The sequence below is a fragment of the Protopterus annectens genome, chromosome 11.part0 (genome assembly GCF_019279795.1).
Source record: "Protopterus annectens isolate FY-2018-M chromosome 11.part0, PAN1.0, whole genome shotgun sequence".
Lineage (NCBI taxonomy): Eukaryota > Metazoa > Chordata > Ceratodontiformes > Protopteridae > Protopterus > Protopterus annectens.
Genome location: NC_056745.1, coordinates 496,202,692 through 496,220,841, shown reverse-complemented (window position 1 = coordinate 496,220,841; position 18,150 = coordinate 496,202,692). Strand labels below are relative to the sequence as shown.

Below are 18,150 nucleotides of genomic sequence, written 5' to 3'. Positions count from 1 at the left end.
GACACAGCAAATCCAAATATTCCACAGATTTTACAATCCTTGACTGAGATGCTTGACAATGGCCTATCTTTTTCATCAATAAAAATCCATGCCTCTTCCATCTCGGCTCATTACAACACAGAACCACCGATCTTTTCTCATCCTTTGCTAAAACAGTATCTTAGAGGGGCCAGAAATTTTAAGGCCTCCCAGAAGATCACCATTTCCTGCATGGGACCTCAATTTTGTGTTGGAAAAGCTCACCCTGCCTCCATTTGAACCAGCGCGTACTGCAGATATAAAGTTTCTATCCTGGAAAACAGCTTGACTTCTGGCAATCACTTCAGCAAGAAGGGTTTCAGAACTACAGGCCCTCATGGCTGTGGAGCCTTTTATTATATTTTACCCAGACATGGTGTCCCTCAGGACCAATCCTTCCTTTATGCCTAAGGTGGTATCCAGTGTGGCTCTTAACCAAACTATTCACCTGCCAACTTTTTACCCAAATTTGCAGAACAAGGGGGAGCGGATTCTGCATTCCTTGGACGTACACAGACAACTAAGATTCTACTTAACAGGACCAAATCTCTAAGAAAGTCTGAGCAGCTACTGGTGGCATTTGCTGCAGGATCAGAGGGAAAGGGTATTTCAAAGCAGATAAGCCACTGCATACGTTTCTGCTATTTGCATCATGGTAAACCGGTGCCCAAGGGCATTAGGTCACATTCCACCAGGGCTGCATCTACATCAGCAGCTTTTCTCAGAGGGGTGCCAACCAAAGACATTCTAGAAGCTGCTGCTTGGAGTTCTGTTCATACTTTTACAAAGCATTATCATTTGCATTTCTTCTGTCTAAGTCCAGGGCAGGCTTTGCCACAGAAGTTCTGCAGGGCCTTATAGCCGCTCCTAATGCTATTTAGTTCAAGTCTCCCATCCATAGCTTTGGGATTCTACCCAAATGTAATGACTGCAACAGTGAAACACGAAGAACATAGTACAGTTGTGTACACTTACCATAAATGTAGATGTTCAAGTGTATTCACTGTTGCAGTCCGGGTTACCCACCATCCCCCTTTATTCTACAGCTTTTCTTTCCTTTAGTATATTCTACAGCCTTTGTGGTGTATTTGCTTTTAGATGAAGGTAAAGTTTATGTTGTGACAATTGCATGTTTTTATAGTTTTTATATAAATATAAATAAATATATATATATATATATATATATATATATATATATATATATATAGATATAGATATATATTTATCCCCATTTGGGGGACACCTGACATCTGGGGCAAGAAAAACTAAAGAAAATGGCATCAGCTGCCTGTTTTATACCCCTGACGACCTGACGTCATGGAAGAGGAGACGGCAACCGACGCAGGACCCAAGATTTTGATATTCAGGCCGACTGAGGGCAACCTGCCAGCAGATTACCCAAATGTAATGACTGCAATGGTGAATACACTCGAACATCTACATTTATGGTAAGTGTACACAATTGTACTTTTTAGACTGTTCAGAAGGCAACTGGGAATGTTGTCAGAACCCATGGAGGTGGTGTTCTTGGCTTTAGTGGGTGCTGCCAGCACCTAGACCCTGCTGATAGCTGGGGAGGTATGTTGGAGGAGATTTCACCTGCTGGTGTGGGGGCAGGGGTGAAGTTTGAACTGAATTTATCGACCAGTAGATTTGCCTAGTCACTCCTACCTGTGTAGGTTGGTACCGTTCACCACACTGTTGTGTGTTATCTCTAATGTTCCAGACATAGCTGAAAAAGGCCTTTAATTATCCTTAGAGTGTGAGGGTATCCTGATTTCATAGTTGGCCTTGTTGAACTTAATTAGGTATCTTAGTTTGATGCTCAGTTGTGTAAGAGAGCACTTGTCCTTAATGGAGTTGCTTTTCCTGATGTTGGCCATGAGTATTCTTCTTTTATTGTATGCCCTGTTTAGGTGAGGATTCCTTAAATAAAAGGCAACAGTCAAAATATACACAGACGCTGGAAGATAAACACTTTATATCAAATAACAAAACACGGCAAAGCTTTCAGGTATAAACCCTTCTTCAGTGCATTCATTACAACAGTTAAAACATAATGCTTATATAGTGTGGGTCAACATCACATGACTTGCAGCCCATTAGTCACATGACGCACAGTTAAAAAACAACATATTTCATCTCAATTTAGTTTGCTGTAAAAACTTAAGAACAGGTTTCAATGTTACAACATCATTTATTCCTGGTAGTTTGTCTGCCTGTAACCTAGTTATCCACTCGTATTCCTTCAGTTCCAGTTTGTTATTTATATCACCTCCCCTAGATGTTACTTCAACTATTTGTATAACACGAAATAAAAATCTATGTTTGGCTCCATATTCTTCTATGCGCTTATATAAAGAATTAGTTTTTACTTTTCTGTTAATTTCTGACTTGTGTTCAATTATTCTATTTTTTAACTTCCTAATAGTTTTACCTATATAGAACGATGAACACTCAGAACAGGTAGCCATGTATACCACTGAAGTACTGTTACAAGTGGCTTTAACATTAAAATTATACACTTTTTTTGTGATAGGATGTTTAAATGAATCACTATTTTGATCTTGAATGTCAGAACAACATGTACAGTTATAACATTTGCACGTTCCTGTCCTTATACTATTAGGCACACCTAATGTGGAAAAATCTTTATAGCACAATTGCTGTTTCAGTGTTCTCATATTCCTAAAAGAAAAATAAGGTTTTACATCTAACACCTTCCTTACATCCATACATGCCATCAGTATAAGCCAATTCTTTTGTATAACTTGTTGTATTAAATATGTGTTAGAGTTAAAGGAACATGTCTTGCTGTCTTAGTTCATCCGTTGCAACACCTTCAGTGTATATAGGTTTAAGAGTAGTAATTCTTTGAGCTATAGATGTTCTTCATCTCACATTGCTGCAGTCCTAACACTCGGGTAGTCCGCTGTCCCAGTCGGCCCGAATACCAAAGTATAAGGCTGACGTCGGTCATGGCGCATTTGTCTGACATCAGGACGTCAGGGTACAAATGCGCATGACCGACGTCATATCCTCAGTCTTTTTTGCCGCATGGTCCGATGCAGAAGCAGTATTGCGAGTGCAGGTTGGCGTTCTGAAATTTTCTGAAGTCGGAGTTTCAGACCGAATCAAAGTTGGCTAAGTACCCCGTTGGGGAATATTTTGGTTTTTTCTTGCCTCAGTATTTAACCGGATGTCAGAAAAAGTGAATAACTGTATTTCTTGTGGGAAACAGATACCTCATAGGGATTACCATACCTTGTGTATACCTTGCTTAGGGCCTGAGCACGACGTTGTTGGCTGTCGCTCTTGTGCTAGATTTAACAAACGCACTATTAAGAGAAGATTAGATTGTGCCAGGTTAGTTTTTGGGAAGCGTTGTAATTACAACATGCCGTCGGATGCTCCGACGCCCGCTTCGTCTAAAAAGCGCAAGGACAAAGCAGCAAAGCCTAGGTTGGAAGAACAGTCTGTCCCGGACGTCGGTTCTTTAGAGGGCTCGGTGGAGCCGGTGGTTCTACCAGAAGTTCCTTTGGATTCTCAGGGAGAGACTTTACTGTTACAGGATGTGTCCTCTCAGGAGGTAGGCCAGGCTGAAGGGGCTTCTCAGGTAGCTGTTCTCCCCTCCCTACCTAAGGTGGTTAGGCCCTCCCCTTCTGTTTCCAAGGCTTCTTCTAGAGGCAGGCCAGGGTTTACTTCAGTGGGGGTTTCCCCTAGTTCTTCAGGGTCTCTGCCTAAGAAACATATGCTTAAAATGGCAGAAGATTTGATTACTATGATTAGAGGTTCTATGACCCCCCTGATAAGAGGCCTAGGGTGGAACCTGAGCTTGAGAGTTTTGAGCAGTGTTCGGAGGCCTCTGAGTCTTCGGCTGAAGACTTGCAGGAGTATCCTCCTTATTCTGATTCTGATGTAGATGATTCTACTCCTTCGGCTTCTCCTCCTGAGGATTTTTCTTTTTCAGAGACTCTTCATTCCATGAGGGAGCATTTTAAATGGGAAGGTCAAGATTTCTCTGATTCCAGGAAAAGGCTTAGGGAATTTTTGTTTCTACCCCAGCATAGGCCTTTGGCTATACCTCCTGTTCTGGATGTGGTAGAAGATGTTTTGCAGAGGCTTCCTGAACCCTGATTCTTTGCCTCCTGCCCCAGTTAAACCGGATAGGTATTATAGGGTGCCTGAAGCTCATAAGTATCTTTTTAGAGTCCTAGGGCAGACCCAGAAACTGTTTCTCAGGGCCCTAAAGGTGTTAAGGCTTCTGTTGTTAAAAATCCTGTTCCTTCTGATAAAGAGGCAAGGGCTTTGGATAGATGGGGAAAGAAGGTGTATACTTCTTCCACTTTAGCCATGAGGGCTTTGAATTGCTAGTTTCACATGTTGAAATACCAAAATTATCTCCTTTCACAATTGAAGTCTAAGGTAGATGCTCTGGCGGAAGGTATTGAGTGTAAAGAGTTGCAGGATTTAGTTCATGTTTCTGAACAGGTGGGTAAGCATTCCTTGCAGTGTGGTTTTGATGCTGTACAGGCCTCTTCGAGGGTGGCAGCCACTGGTTCTGTTCTTCGCAGGCACGCCTGGCTGAGGGATCAGAATTTAGCTGAGCATGTAAAGACAAGGATTTTAGATGCTCCTTTACAATCTGATGTGTTATTTGGTTCGCCTGTGGAAGCAGTTTTAAAGAAAATGGAGGACAAGGCTAAGTCTATGCAGACTGTTAAAGATTTTTTGCAGGTTCAGCCTCCGAAGTTTAGTAGAAATTGGCCTACTAAGGGGTGGACTTATCCTTCTTATGATTCCCAGTCTAGGGGTAGATCTAGACGTGGTAGGGGCAGAGCTCAAGGTTCTTTTAGGCCTAGAACAGGGAGTTCACCTGCCCAGTCTTCTGGTGAGGGCAGGGGTCAGTCCTTTCGTAAGCAGACCCAATGACCTGCCTTTTCAGCTGCCAGAGCCTTCTCGTCTGGCAGCACCTTTGGGAGGAAGGCTGGCACTTTTCAAAGAAAATTGGAGTTTTATTACCCAAGACAGATGGGTATTGGATATCGTTCACCACGGTTACAGGTTTTATTTCCATACCTTGCCTCCTTTCAAAGGCATGCCAGACATTCCTCCTATACAAAGAAAAGAGGCTCACAAGCAAATTTCTCTGTTACTCCAGATAGGGGCCATTCAGCGGTTCCTGTGCCAGAAAGGGGCCTAGGATTTTATTCTCGCCTGTTCCTAGTACCAAAAAGGGGAACACGTGGAGACCAATTTTGGATTTGTCTATCCTCAACACTTATCTGGACATTCCCAAGTTCAAAATGTTAACGTTACAACAGCTTTTACCTCTGCTTGGCAAAGATCACTGGATGGTAACTTTAGATCTCAAGGAGGCTTACCTTCATGTGCCTATCAGACTCAGTTGCAGGAAGTATCTGCGTTTCCGAGCTGGGAATTCCCATTATCAGTTCTCTGCATTGCCCTTTGGCTTATCTACTGCGCCCAGAGTATTCACAAAAGTTCTGGCTCCAGTCATAGCTTTCTTCAGACTAAAAGGAATACAAATCTATCCTTACTTGGACGACTGTCTGATTCTGGCTCAAGAAAAGGACGAGCTTCTTCAGCATCTGCAATATGTGATAGCAGTGCTAAGATGCCTGGGGTATTCTGTGAACGAAATAAAGTCCAGTCTAGTACCCTCTCAAGACATGTGCTTTCTGGGTGTGAGACTGAATACAGCAGCCCAGATGGCCTTTTTAACCCCGGACAAACAAAAGAATCTTTCCCTTTACTTCCATCAACTATCTCTTCAGTCCGGGCTGACTGCAAGGACAGTCCTTCAAGCCTTAGGGTTCATGGCATCTTGTATTCTGGTGCTTCCCAATGCCAAACTGCATATGAGGAAGCTGCAATGGTATCTCAAAATGTATGGACACAGCACTGCCAGGATTTGGACACTGTCATTCCAATAATACCTTGCATTCAAAAGGAATTTTGTGGTGGGCTCAGGAATGTCACCTAAACAAGGGACTCTGTGACCCGGCCAGAGGCGAGTCAGATTCTAACGACAGATGCCTCAGACATAGCTTGGGGAGCTCATCTGAATGGAAAGTGGATACAAGACAAGTGGCCTGCCAGACTACAGCATCTACATATCAACATGAAGGAGATGTTAGCAGTCCAGTTTGCATTAATGGCTTTCAAGGAGTTACTTCTTCCAGGGCAGGTGTTGATTCTAACAGACAACACAACTGTCATGTGGTACATCAACAAGCAAGGGGGAACACATTCTTATCCTCTATGCAGGCAAGCAATGATTTTGTGGGAGACTGCGCTCAGCTTGCAGCTAAATCTTCAGGCAAGGTTTCTGCCAGGAGCACAGAACTCCTTAGCAGATGTGTTAAGCAGGCAAATCATGGATCCCCACAGTGGAAACTGGATCTTCATGTATTTGAAAATTGACAGTGTCATGGGGAACTCCAGACATAGATCTGTTCACTTCTCCACTAAACCACCAGCTGCCAAAGTTTTGCACGAAAAGGTTTCATCACACAGCTTGGAAAGTGGATGCTGTTTCGTTCAGTTGGGAAAATCTTCATGTGTATGCCTTTCCACCTCTGCCTCTCCTCCCAAAGGTACTCCTAAAGGTCAGACAAGACAAGCCAAGGATGATTTTGATAGCTCCAGATTGGCCTCGGCAACACTGGTACCCATTACTGAGGAATCTGGTAAGGAAGCCTCCATGGCCTTTACCTTTAATTCCACACCTTTTGTCTCAGAGGGACGGCCATCTACTCAATGTCAAGCTTCACTCTCTTCATCTAACAGCCTGGCATATTCTGTTTTGAACCACAGCAGGTCTCAACTTCCTCAACAAGTTTTGAATGTGATTATGGAAGCCAGAAGACCTAGTACACGTAAAGTGTATGCAGAAAAATGGAAGAGATTTTTATTTTGGAGTGCAGCAAAGGATTTGGATGTTTCTGAGCCTAATTTGAGTGTGGCTCTTCAATATCTTACTGAGTTATTGGACAAAGGTTTGTCTTTCTCTTCCATTAAGATTCATGCTGCAGCAATTTCAGCTCACTATGATTGTGACCCACCATTGTTTTCTCATCCTTTGTTCAAGCAATTTCTTAGATGGGCAAAGAATATAAGACCCCCACGTAGAGCTCCTACTCCTGCTTGGGACCTCAATTTTGTGTTGGAGAAACTTACTCTACAACCTTTTGAGCCTCACGGCTACTGCTGAATTGAAATACTTGTCATGGAAGACTGCTTTTTGTTGGCCATTACTTCTGCAAGAAGGGTTTCTGAATTGCAGGCCCTTATGGCGGTTGAGCCTTTTTTGATTTTCCATAAGGATAGGGTATCATTACGTACTAATCCTTCCTTTATGCCTAAGGTGGTTTCTAGTGTGGCTTTAAACCAAACTATTCATTTGCCTACTTTTTATGCAGATCCCCAAAATAGGGGGGAAAAGATTTTGCACACTTTAGATGTACACAGGCAGTTGCGTTATTATTTAAGCAGGACTAGGGACTTTAGGCAGTCTCAGCAGTTTGTTTCTTTTGCGTTGAGTTCTCAGGGCAAGCCTGTGTCAAAACAAACTATATCTAAGTGGATTGGGTTTTGCATTGCATTCTGTTATTCCCATCATGGCAAGGAGATTCCAGCTGGGATTAGGCCTCATTCCACTAGGGCTACTGCCACTTCAACAGCATTTCTAAGGGGGGTGGCAACTAAGGATATTTTGGAGGCAGCTACTTGGAGTTCAGTGCATACTTTCTCCAAGCATTACCACCTTCCTCTCTATTCTAAATCCAGGGCTGGTTTTGCCACTGCTGTGTTGCAGGGCATTTTGGCAGCTCCTGCTTCTTTATAGTTTAGCCATCCTCCCTTACCTCTGCTTTGGGATTCTACCCAAGTGTTAGGACTGCAGCAATGTGAGATGAAGAACATAGTACAGTTTTGTACCTACCATAAATGTAGATGTTCGAAGATCCACATTGCTGCAGTCCAATTTACCCTCCCTCCTTCCCCTCTGTGTTTAGGGGTGGTTGTGTGGGTGGGGTTCTATTTTTGTAAATTTGTATATATTGTATATATATTAGGTACAGGATTGTTTGGTGTTTTTTGGTTTTGGCCTTATCTTTTTAGGGTCTTCTGACATCTGGGGCAAGAAAAGACTGAGGATATGACGTCTGTCATGCGCATTTGTACCCTGACGTCCTGATGTCAGACAAATGCGCCATGACCGACGTCAGCCTTATACTTTGGTATTCGGGCCGACTGGGACAGCGGACTACCCGAGTGTTAGGACTGCAGCAATGTGGATCTTCGAACATCTACATTTATGGTAGGTACAAAACTGTACTTTTTGTGCTTGCATTCCAAGACTAACCTGCTATCATAACCACTAGAGAGCAGTTCTTGTGTTGTAGATTCAAGCTGACTATTAAACATAGTTTCATCTGTATTTAGTTTACTTACTCTACCTAATTGCGATTTTGTTATACTCTTAAATACATGGGGGGCATGCATACTACCGGAATTTAGGTATCGTCCTGAGTGTACTTCTTTCTGATGTATACTAGATGTTCTTCATCTCACATTGCTGCAGTCCTTACTTATGGGGTAGTCCGCTGTCCTCGGTCGGCCCGAATACCAAAGTATTAGGCTGACGTCGGTCATGGGCGCACAGCCCTGACATTAGAGCGTCAGGGTATAAAAGCGCATGACCGACGTCATATCCTCAGTCTTTTTTGCCGCATGGTCCGATGCAGAAGCAGCGTTGCAAGTGCCGTTCGGCTTTCTGAAATTTTTCGTTTTCGGAGTTTCAGACATACCAAGTTGGGCTAAGTACCCCGTTGGGGAACATTTTTGTTTTTTCTTGCCTCAGTTATTTACCGGTTGTCAGAAAAAGTGAATAATTGTATTTCTTGTGGGAAGCAGATACCGCATAGGGATTACCACTCGCTTTGTATTCCTTGCTTGGGACCGGAGCACGACGTAGTTGGGTGTCGGTTTTGTGCTAGGTTTAATAAGCGCACTATTAAGAGAAGGCTAGATTGCGCTAGGTTAGTCTTTGGCAAGCGGTGTAATTATAATATGCCGTCGGATCCTCCGACGCCCGCTTCCACGAAGAAGTGTAAAGACAAATCTGTAAAGCCTAGGCAGGATGATTCGTCCATTTCGGACGCCGGTCCTTTAGAGACTGCAGTGGAACAGGTGGATCCGGCTGAAGTTTCTGTTGAGTCTCAGGGGGAAACCTTGATTTTACAGGATGTGGCCTCACAGGAGTCAGGTCAGGCTGAAGGGGCCTCTCAGGTTACTATTCTCCCTTCTTTGCCTAAGGGGGTTAGGCCTTCTGCTACTGTTTTTAGGGCTCCTTCTAAGGGCAGGTCTGTTTTGCCTTCTTCTGGGGTTAGTTCTGGTTCTTCAGGGTCTGTACCTAAGAAGCATATGCTTAAAATGGCAGATGATTTGATTTCTTTAATTAGAGGTTCCATGCCCCCCCCTGATAAGAGGCCCAGGGTAGAGCCTGAGTTGGAAAGTTTGGAGCAGGCCTCAGATGATTCTGAGTCTTCTGCTGAAGACATTCAAGATTTTCCTCCTTATTCGGATTCCGATGCAGAGGATTCCACTCCTTCTGCTTCCCCTCCAGAGGATTTTTCATTTTCAGAAACCTTACACTCTATGAGGGAACATTTTAAGTGGGAAGGACAGGATTACTCAGATTCCAGAAAGAGGCTTAGAGAGTTCTTGTTTTTACCACAGCATAGACCCTTGGCTATACCTCCTGTTTTGGATGTTGTTCAGGATGTTTTTTCGGAGGCCTCATTTAATCCAGATTCTATGCCTCCTGCACCAGTTAAACCGGACAGGTATTATAGGGTACCTGAGGCTCATAAATATCTATATAAGAGTCCTAGGGCGGACCCAGAAACTATTAGTCAGGGGCCTAAGGGTGTTAGGGCTTCTGTTGTAAAGAATCCGGTTCCTCTAGATAAGGAAGCTAGAGCTTTGGACAGATGGGGTAAGAAGGTGTACACCCTCTTCTACTTTAGCAATGAGGGCTTTAAATTGCCAGTTTCATATGTTGAAATATCAGAATTTCCTCCTTTCTCAGCTAAAAACTAAAGTGGATGCTTTGGCAGAGGGCATAGAGTGTAAAGAATTGCAAGATTTGGTGCATGTTTCTGAACAAGTGGGGAAACATTCTTTGCAGTGTGGCTTTGATGCTTTGCAGGCTTCTTCTAGAGTGGCTGCCACTGGTTCAGTTCTTCGTAGGCATGCCTGGCTTAAGGATCAGAATTTATCTGAGCATGTTAAGTCTAGAATTCTGGATGCCCCTTTACAGTCTGAAGTTTTGTTTGGTCCCCCTGTGGAGTCTGTTTTGAAGAAAATGGAGGACAAGGCTAAGTCTATGCAGACTGTTAAAGATTTTTGCAGGTTCAACCTCCTAAGTTTAGTAGAAATTGGCCTGCTAAGGGGTGGACGACCTTCTTCTGATTCTCAGTCTAGGGGTAGATCTAGGCGTGGTAGGGGCAGAGCTCAGAGTACCTTTAGGCCTAGAACATGGAGTTCACCTGCTCAATCTGCTGGTGAGGGTAGGGGCCAGTCCTTTCGTAAACAGGCCCAATGACCTGCATTTTCAGCTGCCAGATTCTTCTTGCCTGGCAGCTCCTTTGGGAGGAAAACTAGCTCTCTTCAAGCAAAACTGGTTTTTAATCACCCAAGACAAATGGGTGTTGGACATTATAAACAAAGGTTACAAGTTTTATTTCCATACATTGCCTCCTTTCAAAGGTATGCCAGACATTCCTCCTCGGCAAAGGATGGAGGCTCACAAACAGATTTCATTACCTCTTCACATGGGAGCTATACAGCCAGTACCTCCTTCAGAAGTGGGCCTAGGGTTTTATTCCCGCCTGTTTCTAGTACCAAAGAAAGGGAACACGTGGAGACCGATTTTGGATTTATCTCTCCTCAACACTTATTTGGACATTCCAAAGTTCAAAATGTTGACATTACAACAGCTTTTACCTCTGCTGGGAAAAGATCACTGGATGGTAACTCTGGATCTAAAAGAGGCTTATCTTCATGTTCCTATCAGGCCCAGTTGCAGGAAGTACCTGCGTTTTCGAGCTGGAAATTTACATTATCAGTTCTCTGCGTTGCCCTTTGGCTTATCTACTGCGCCTAGAGTGTTCACAAAGGTTCTGGCTCCAGTGATAGCCTTTTTCAGGATGGAAGGAATACAAATTTATCCTTATTTGGACGATTGCCTGATTATTGCACAAGACAAAGATGAGCTTCTTCAGCATCTACAGTATGTGATGGTAGTGTTAAGATGCCTAGGGTATTCTGTGAACGAAACAAAGTCCAGTCTAGTACCCTCTCAGGACATGTGCTTTCTGGGTGTGAGACTGAATACAGCTTCCCAGATGGCCTTTTTGACCCCGGACAAACAGAAAAGTCTTTCACTTTATTTCCATCAAATGTCTCTACAGTCCAGGCTGACTGCAAGGACAGTCCTTCAAGCCTTGGGTTCATGGCATCTTGTATTCTGGTGCTTCCCAATGCCAAATTGCATATGAGGAAGCTTCAGTGGTATCTCAAAAATCTATGGACACAACACTGCCAAGATCTAGACACTGTCATTCAGATAATACCTTGCATTCAGAAGGAATTTTTGTGGTGGGCTCAGGAATGTCACCTAAACAAGGGACTCTCTGTGACCCGACCAGAGGCGAGTCAGATTCTAACGACGGATGCCTCGGACAAGGCTTGGGGAGCACACCTCAATGGAAAATGGGTGCAAGACATGTGGCCTGCCAGACTTCAACATTTGCATATCAACTTGAAGGAGATGTTAGCAGTACAATTTGCATTGATGGCTTTCAAGGATTTACTTCACCCAGGGCAGGTGTTGATTCTAACAGACAACACAACTGTCATGTGGTACATCAACAAGCAAGGGGGAACTCATTCGCACCCTCTTTGCAGACAAGCGATGATTTTGTGGGAGACAGCTCTCAGTTACAACCTCAATCTTCAGGCAAGATTTCTACCAGGAGCACAGAACTCCTTAGCAGATGTATTGAGCAGACAAATAGTGGATCCTCACGAGTGGAAATTGGATCCTCAGGTATTTCAAAAGTTGACAGTGTCATGGGGAACTCCAGACATAGATCTGTTCGCTTCTCCACTAAATTACCAGTTGCCAAAGTTTTGCACAAAAGGTTTCATCCCACAGCTTGGAAGGTGGACGCTCTGTCATTCAGTTGGAACAATCTTCATGTATATGCCTTTCCACCTCTACCTCTTCTGCCCAAGGTTCTCTTGAAGGCCAGACAAGACAAGCCATCCATGATCCTGATAGCACCGGATTGGCCTCGACAACACTGGTACCCACTACTGAGGAGTTTGGTCCGCGAGCCTCCATGGCCTCTGCCTTTGATTCCACACCTTTTGTCTCAGGAGGGCAATCACTTTCTCAATGTCAGAATTCAGTCTCTGCATCTAACAGCCTGGCATATTCTGTTTTAGACTCTGGAGGTTCTCAACTTCCACAACAAGTTTTGAATGTTATTTTGGAGGCCAGGAGGCCTAGTACAAGGAAAGTTTATGCTGATAAATGGAGGAGATTTTTTATTTGGAGCAAAGGGAAGGACTTTGATGTTTCCAAGCCTAATTTGAGTGCTTCTTTACAATATCTTACTGAGTTATTGGACAAAGGTTTGTCCTTCTCCATAAAGGTTCATGCTGCAGCCATTTCGGCTAATTATGACTGTGACCCTCATTTATTCTCTCATCCTTTGTTTAAGCAGTTTCTCAGAGGGGCAAAGAACATAAGACCCCCACGTAGAGCTCCTACTCCTGCTTGGGATCTCAATTTTGTGTTGGAAAAGCTTTCTCTACAACCTTTTGAGCCTGCAGCTACTGCCGAGTTAAAGTATTTGTCATGGAAGACTGCTTTTTTGTTGGCCATTACTTCTGCAAGAAGGGTTTCTGAATTGCAGGCCCTTATGGCAGTGGAGCCTTTCTTGATTTTTCATAAGGATAGGGTATCTTTGCGTACTAATCCTTCCTTTATGCCTAAAGTGGTTTCTAGTGTGGCCTTAAACCAAGCTATTCATTTGCCTACTTTTTATGCAAATCCTCAAAATAAAGGGGAGAAGATTTTGCATACTTTGGATATTCACAGGCAGTTGCGTTATTATTTGAGCAGAACCAGGGAGTTCAGACAGTCTCAGCAGTTGTTTGTTTCTTTTGCTTTGGGTTCACAGGGTAGACCTGTTTCAAAACAAACTATTTCTAAATGGATTGGGTTTTGTATTTCTTTTTGTTATTCCCATCATGGTAAGGAGATTCCGCTGGAATCAGACCTCATTCCACTAGAGCTACTGCAACTTCTACTGCCTTTCTAAGGGGGGTAGCTACAAAGGATATTTTGGAAGCAGCCACTTGGAGTTCAGTACATACTTTTTCTAAACATTACCACCTTCCTCTTTATTCTAAGTCTAGGGCTGGATTTGCCACTGCAATATTACAGGGCATTTTAGCAGCCCCTAATGCTTTATGATTTTGCCAGCCTCCCTTTCCCGTTGCTTTGGGATTCTACCCATAAGTAAGGACTGCAGCAATGTGAGATGAAGAACATAGTACAGTTTTGTACCTACCATAAATGTAGATGTTCAAGATCCACATTGCTGCAGTCCAATTTTCCTCCCTCCTTCCCTCTGTAGCTTAGCATGGTTATATGGTTTGGGTGATGGCTGTAGTTGGGCATATCTTTTGGGAAGGTACTCTGTTTTTTGGCTGTGGCCTTTCTTTTAGGGCCTTCTGACATCTGGGGCAAGAAAAGACTGAGGATATGACGTCGGTCATGCGCTTTTATACCCTGACGCTCTGATGTCAGGGCTGTGCGCCCATGACCGACGTCAGCCTAATACTTTGGTATTCGGGCCGACCGAGGACAGCGGACTACCCCATAAGTAAGGACTGCAGCAATGTGGATCTTCGAACATCTACATTTATGGTAGGTACAAAACTGTACTTTTCAAAGGAATCACTGGTTTTGTGTAACATTAAATCTAGAAACACTATTTTATCTTTAGAAAATTCCATTTTAAAAGTTAAAAAATTCGTAGTTTCATTCAAATATGCTAAAAAAGTGTACAACTGGGATTCAGACCCCTTCCAAAGTAAAAAACAATCATCTACAAATCTCTGGTAAAATGCTATATGTCCAGCAAAATTATTATCTTTGTTAAGTATAAATTTTTGTTCCCAAACATACAATACTAGATTCGCATAGGTATTCGCTGCGGAAGTACCCATGGCTACACCCGATGTTTGCAAATATATTTGCTGATTAAATAAGAATATATTATTGGTCAAGACTAAATCCAGTAATGTACAAATAGTTTCTACCTTGCGTGATGTGTAAGGGGTTTGCTCGGTTAAGAATTCTCTTATACAGTTAATGTCAAAATCATTAGGTATTACTGTAAACGTTACTAATAAAACATTATCAAATATTGTCCCTTCATTTTTTAGTAACTCATGTCTGTATTTTAACTTCAATAGAAAATCAATAGTATCCTTCAGCACCGTACTACAATTTTTCATAAAAGGATACAACTGTTGTTGAAGGTAAATAGATATTGGTTCCGTGATCCAACCTCCACCTGAGACTATAGGTCTCATTGGCGGATCACTAATAGACTTATGTATTTTCGGAACCCCATATAAGTTTGGTATGAGGGGACATGGTACTGTGAGAAAATTAAACAAATCTATGTCTATATCTTCCTGTATTTGTAGTTCATAAATAGCCATATTAATTCTACTAATACACTTTTTAACTTCACTCTGGTTAATGATTTTAAATGCTTTGTCATCACCTAATAAAGTTTCCATGGACTGTATGTACTTGCCCTTATCCATTATAACAGTAACATTGCCTTTGTCGGCTGTTTTAATAACAACATCATTATTACAAACTAATGACTTTAGAGCTAAATGCTCTTCCATAGTTAAGTTAAAATTCCTAGACCTTACTACACCATTATACTTCCTGTTGTTAGCATATATTGCCCTAATTTCTTATTCACATAAATCTTGAAACGCCGTTAGCACAGGTACATTGCTTGGTACAAATGTGCTGCGCTACATGTTGGTTCAACGTTATTTTTGCAACCAAATAGCATTTTTAATGTTACTGTTCTGACGAACAGTCTGAGATCTGTTAAAACATTAACAACATCGTCAGATGCAGTTGGAATAAAGTTTAAGCCCTTAAATAACAACGAGTAATGTGCTTCACTCAACGTGAAGCTAGATAAATTCAAAGTACCTTGATTTATCGTCGGACATGTTTGCTGAGTCCTAAAGGGCTGTTACTCTTCCTTTTAGTTGGTGTAGGAGTGTTATTATACATTGTTTTTGTTTGTATGGTACTACGCTCCTGTACCACTTCTGCTTGGGCTAGCTGGAATCATTTCAATGTCGTTTGTTGTAGTTTTCCACGTTGTTGTAGTCCTTTTTCTTTTCCTTCTGGGGGATATTTCTCGCGCTTAGATGCATCTGCGTCAGCTCCCGGCTCATTGGTAGGTGTCATCGGTATCAAGGAATCCGATTGGTCAATCTGTTCTACTGCATTAGCCGCTCCATTTTGCATCGGGGTTGTTGGAGTTTGTTCAAAAGTATCCAGGGTGTCTAAAGCTCTGCTTTTCTTTTGTTTGTAGTTAGCTGTCATATTATTAGTAGCCTTCTCTGTTATCTTAGGCCAAGAGAAGATATGACCAGATGCAAAGTCATTAATATCACGCAAGAGTTTTTTCTTTTTGGATTCCTCTAATTTTTTATCAAAGGAATTTATTCTATTAAACAGCTGTTCGTAATTGTTAGTATTACTGGCAAAAGCTTGTGAGTCACGTAACTCTGTCTAAATCACAGATTTCTTTTTTTAGATTTGTTTCTATCTCCACAAAGAAATCGTTCATTAGACCCATATAATCTAAACTTAGTTGCAGATTTAATTGTTGCCAGCGTTTCAACAACCCCGATGCAAAATGGAGCGGCTAATGCAGTAGAACAGATTGACCAATCGGATTCCTTGATACCGATGACACCTACCAACGGGCCGGGAGCTGACGCAGATACATCTAAGCGCGAGAAATATCCCCCAGAAGGAAAAGAAAAAGGACTACAACAACGTGGAAAACTACAACAAACGACATTGAAACGATTCCAGCTAGCCCAAGCAGAAGTGGTACAGGAGCGTAGTACCATACAAACAAAAACAATGTATAATAACACTCCTACACCAACTAAAAGGAAGAGTAACAGCCCTTTAGGACTCAGCAAACATGTCCGACGATAAATCAAGGTACTTTGAATTTATCTAGCTTCACGTTGAGTGAAGCACATTACTCGTTATTTAAGGGCTTAAACTTTATTCCAACTGCATCTGACGATGTTGTTAATGTTTTAACAGATCTCAGACTGTTCGTCAGAACAGTAACATTAAAAATGCTATTTGGTTGCAAAAATAACGTTGAACCAACATGTAAGCGCCGCAGCACATTTGTACCAAGCAATGTACCTGTGCTAACGGCGTTTCAAGATTTATGTGAACAAGAAATTAGGGCAATATATGCTAACAACAGGAAGTATAATGGTGTAGTAAGGTCTAGGAATTTTAACTTAACTATGGAAGAGCATTTAGCTCTAAAGTCATTAGTTTGTAATAATGATGTTGTTATTAAAACAGCCGACAAAGGCAATGTTACTGTTATAATGGATAAGGGCAAGTACATACAGTCCATGGAAACTTTATTAGGTGATGACAAAGCATTTAAAATCATTAACCAGAGTGAAGTTAAAAAGTGTATTAGTAGAATTAATATGGCTATTTATGAACTACAAATACAGGAAGATATAGACATAGATTTGTTTAATTTTCTCACAGTACCATGTCCCCTCATACCAAGCTTATATGGGGTTCCGAAAATACATAAGTCTATTAGTGATCCGCCAATGAGACCTATAGTCTCAGGTGGAGGTTGGATCACGGAACCAATATCTATTTACCTTCAACAACAGTTGTATCCTTTTATGAAAAATTGTAGTACGGTGCTGAAGGATACTATTGATTTTCTGTTGAAGTTAAAATACAGACATGAGTTACTAAAAAATGAAGGGACAATATTTGATAATGTTTTATTAGTAACGTTAGATATTACATCATTATTTACAGTAATACCTAATGATTTTGGCATTAACTGTATAAGAGAATTCTTAACCGAGCAAACCCCTTACACATCACGCAAGGTAGAAACTATTTGTACATTACTGGATTTAGTCTTGACCAATAATATATTCTTATTTAATCAGCAAATATATTTGCAAACATCGGGTGTAGCCATGGGTACTTCTGCAGCGAATACCTATGCGAATCTAGTATTGTATGTTTGGGAACAAAAATTTATACTTAACAAAGATAATAATTTTGCTGGACGTATAGCATTTTACCAGAGATTTGTAGATGATTGTTTTTACTTTGGAAGGGTCTGAATCCCAGTTGTACACTTTTAGCATATTTGAATGAAACTAATTTTTAACTTTTAAAATGGAATTTTCTAAAGATAAAATAGTGTTTCTAGATTTAATGTTACACAAAACCAGTGATTCCTTTGAAACTAGTATACATCAGAAAGAAGTACACTCAGGACGATACCTAAATTCCGGTAGTATGCATGCCCCCCATGTATTTAAGAGTATAATAAAATCGCAATTAGGTAGAGTAAGTAAACTAAATACAGATGAAACTATGTTTAATAGCTTGAATCTACAACACAAGAACTGCTCTCTAGTGGTTATGATAGCAGGTTAGTCTTGGAATGCAAGCACAAAACTATAGCTCAAAGAATTACTACTCTTAAACCTATATACACTGAAGGTGTTGCAACGGGTGAACTAAGACAGCAAGACATGAAAGTTAGATTTATTACTTCCTTTAACTCTAACACATATTTAATACAACAAGTTATACAAAAGAATTGGCTTATACTGATGGCATGTATGGATGTAAGGAAGGTGTTAGATGTAAAACCTTATTTTTCTTTTAGGAAT

At 41.6% G+C, this 18,150-nt stretch overlaps 1 protein-coding gene across 1 annotated transcript in view; it reads left to right on the top strand.

Annotated features, from left to right (window-relative positions):
- Nucleotides 1-18,150, top strand: part of ZFC3H1 (zinc finger C3H1-type containing) — a 3,672,721-nt gene that overhangs the window by 2,138,258 nt on the left and 1,516,313 nt on the right. The window lies entirely within an intron of this gene.